The sequence below is a fragment of the Triticum aestivum genome, chromosome 5D (genome assembly GCF_018294505.1).
Source record: "Triticum aestivum cultivar Chinese Spring chromosome 5D, IWGSC CS RefSeq v2.1, whole genome shotgun sequence".
In the NCBI taxonomy this organism is placed as follows: domain Eukaryota; kingdom Viridiplantae; phylum Streptophyta; class Magnoliopsida; order Poales; family Poaceae; genus Triticum; species Triticum aestivum.
This window is the reverse complement of record NC_057808.1, coordinates 518,627,973-518,631,530: the sequence shown is the minus strand read 5'-3', so window position 1 is coordinate 518,631,530 and position 3,558 is coordinate 518,627,973. Positions and strand designations below refer to the sequence as shown.

The following is a 3,558-nucleotide window of genomic DNA, read 5'->3' as shown; positions in this document are numbered from 1 at the left end:
GTAAGAATGAAGTGAACAAAAAACACACACGTGGTGTTTAGGATACGGTGCTGTCTAACGACTGTACAAGAATGAAAGTAACGAGAACAGACGTTTGGCTCTCGGCCTCCATTGAGGCTTTTAAAAAAAATCAAAATCCAAACTTTTTGGTTTCAAAAAATTCTAAAAAAAATATGCAAGTAAATAAGGATGTTATATGTATGTTTGTAAAATTTCAGGATGAAATCCGTTGAAATGCGACCTGTATAAAAAAACAAATTCATGACTTGGAAGGATGAATAGTATTATGTGTTAAAAAGCCCTAGATTTGTCTTTTTTGCACAACTCTCATTTTAACGTATTTTGCCTGAAAATTTACACATATATGTGTTATGCCTCCATGTATATCTGTATTTTAAAAAAAAAATTGAAACGTAAAAAATATGATTTTTTTTTCGAAACCGAGCTCCATGAAGCTCGGCCTCCGAAGGCAATATTGGTGAAAGTAACATACTTGACTATTTCGACATTCATTAGCATACGGCATTTGTACTATTCAGATTATTCTAAAAGACCTCGCTTCCTTTTCAGAGCAAGTATAATAAGGTGATCTATGCGGGCTGTATGGATTTAAATATTATATTTTTGCTGAATTGGAAAAGAGAGAAGAGAAGCAGCCTACTAGTTAACAGCCAGCTGCAACACGTGCTCGTATGTACTTTGTGAAAGAGTGAGGTGAGTCATGTATCAACAAAGTAGTACATATTTATTCCCCACTATTATACATGTTGGCTATAAAGTTGACTATATAACGTGGCAATATCATATAGCCAGCAGCTAGTTGTATTATTAGAGCATCTCCAGCCGGTCGACCCTAGGGGCTTGAAATAGCGCAGCTGGAAAAGGGTTACGTGCTCTCGTAAGACACGTATCCACCACGAAAAAAAGACACGTATCCAGTCTCATTTATATGCGCATGATCCAGACTCTGACAACCATTTCTAAACTTTGTCCACGTGGAGAGATTGACCAATGACCATTCATGCATGTACTTGCGTGCAGAACACGTACGGTGAGGCCAAGTTGCACACTCCTACGTATTGAAGAGGAACCTGGAATGTATAAACCTCGATCGGCAATAGCTATATGCCGAGCCAACAAACAAAGAGCATAATTGGTTTGCTGCCGTAAATTAGCATGCTAAGGTTTGACATTATGTCAAATATTGGCAACTATTTGATTGGTTATGAATTGTTTTGCCCATCTCACATAAAGTTGTCAATAGTTGGCAAGTCTTAATGTTGCCAATATTAGCAAACCAATTATGCTCAAATACTCCATTAGTACGGTGTGAGCGGAGGAGAGCACTGGGCACCACAAAGCTAACCTCTCCGTTCTTCTAGCCACGCCCCGGCCGGCAAGTCGACGAGCTAGCTAGCTCCTGATCTTCGCCATGGACGCCGGGTCCTCATCGTCGCCGCTGCGCATTGTGATCGTGCCGTGGCTCGCATTCGGCCACCTGCTCCCGTACCTGGAACTCTCCGAACGGCTCGCCGAGCGGGGCCACCGCGTGTCCTATGTCTCCACGCCGCGCAACCTCGCCCGCCTCCCGCTCCCGCTGCGTCCCGCGGCGGAGCCGCGCGTGGAGCTCGTCGCGCTCCCTCTCCCGCGCGTCGACGGCCTCGCCGACGGCGCCGAGTCCACCAACGACGACCGCGAGCTCCACTGGAAGGCCTTCGACGGCCTCGCCGCGCCGTTCGCGGAGTTCCTGGCCGGCGCGTGCGCCGACGAGACCACGAGGCCTCACTGGATCATCGCCGACTCTTTCCACCACTGGGCAGCCGCCGCCGCCCTAGAGCACCAGGTGCCATGCGCGATGCTTCTCCCGACCGCTGCGTTGATCGCCACCGCGCCCCACCTGCCGTCGGAGCACGGCCGAGCACGTGATCTTCCCCGTTACGAGCAGGAGGTGATGGACCCGGCTTACAACAACTATGGCATATCGGGTATGTCCATCATCCGGCGCTTTAACTTGACAAAAGACAGGTGCACCGTCGCGGCCATCCGGAGCTGCATCGAGTGGGAACCCGAGTCCTTCCCACTGGCGGCGACGCTCCCAGCGGCGCCGCCGACGACGACAGCGCCGACATGCTCCCTCCCGGTTTCCAGGACCGCACCAGTGGCCGCGGCCTGGTGACCACGGGGTGGGTGCCCCAGATGAACATCCTGGCGCACGCGGCCGTGGGCGGGTTCCTGACGCACTGCGGGCGGAACTCGCTGATCGAGAGCCTCCTGTTCGGGCACCCTCTGGTCATGCTGCCCATCTACGGCGACCAAGGGCCGAACGCGCGGCAGATGGAGGCGAAGCAGGTGGGGCTGCAGGTGGCGAGGAACGAGGACGACGGGTCGTTCGACCGCCATGGCGTCTCGACCGCCGTCCGGGCCGTCATGGTTGACGAAGAGGCCAGGAGGAGCTTCGTGGCAGGCGCGGCGAAGATGCAGGCGGTCGTAGCCGATACGCATCTCCACGATAGGTACATCGACGAATTTGTCCAGAAACTCAGATCGCCGCAGCAAGTGCAAACGCTGCAAACTGATGGCGGCTTCAGTTCTGCCGAGGCAATCTCCACCACTAGCTCTGGTTTCTGTTAATGGAAATCGCGGGGGAGCCGGGGAACCCTTTCTTCAGAAAAAATCTCGACCTCTAGCTGAGACCCTGTACTTCATGAACGAGGAAAAACGATATGTATTTCATATTTGACTTGCTGCATTTTAGTTTTGTTATATTTACTATCTCTGTATCAAACAGTTTGTCTAATTCACATCTAGATGTTTTTTAAAGATGTCACATCTAAACTCTCACAAATATATAATTCATCAACAAGAAACAAAAAAAATAGAACAACAAATAGACCACAAATAAAGTGGACATCAGCTTAGATGTGACATAACTATGTTACATCTAGATGTGTCCTAGACAGACCCAAAATATAAGAGACATTAATAAATACCACACATGTGGCACGAAGCAATTCCGCTCTGGCCTTTTTTTATGACAATTTTAGTTACCCGAAGATGGCAACTTTCTGTTTGGTGGCGAGTTTCAGGTTTTTGAGGGTTTTGTTTGTTTCGGATGGCAATTTTAGTTATAAAAATGTCAGGGTGTGGTTACTTTGTGCCACACGTGTGACACTTATCATTTAGGAATATAAGATGTTTTGAAGCAGTGGGGAGCTAGGGACAGTATGTTGGGCGGGTCAGATTTGGCTAAGCTAAAGGGAACCCTGCAAATTTTACCTTGTTTGAGCTAACTTTGCCTTGACACCTACTGATTTAACCATGGATTGGGCGGGCCATAGCATAGTTTTGCCTGTGCATAGTTCCGCCGCTGTTTTGAAGGTATGTTAATTTAAAGTGCAAAAATGTATGTTGGTATGGAGGGAGTACTCTAATTAGAGCAAGATGAGGGTATAATTGTAGGCCATGAGAATCTAAAGTTGTACATCTCAAATTACTATAAACAACTTTTGGTGCTCCTGAGGACAATTTTGTGTCCCTCGATGAGCACAAGGTGGGGGA

General features: G+C 48.4%; 1 pseudogene; it reads left to right on the top strand.

Moving 5' to 3' along the window:
• The first annotated feature begins 1,086 nt into the window (after nt 1-1,086).
• LOC123125917 (putative UDP-rhamnose:rhamnosyltransferase 1) lies at nt 1,087-2,735 on the top strand (annotated as a pseudogene).
• Nucleotides 2,736-3,558: the final 823 nt, after the last annotated feature.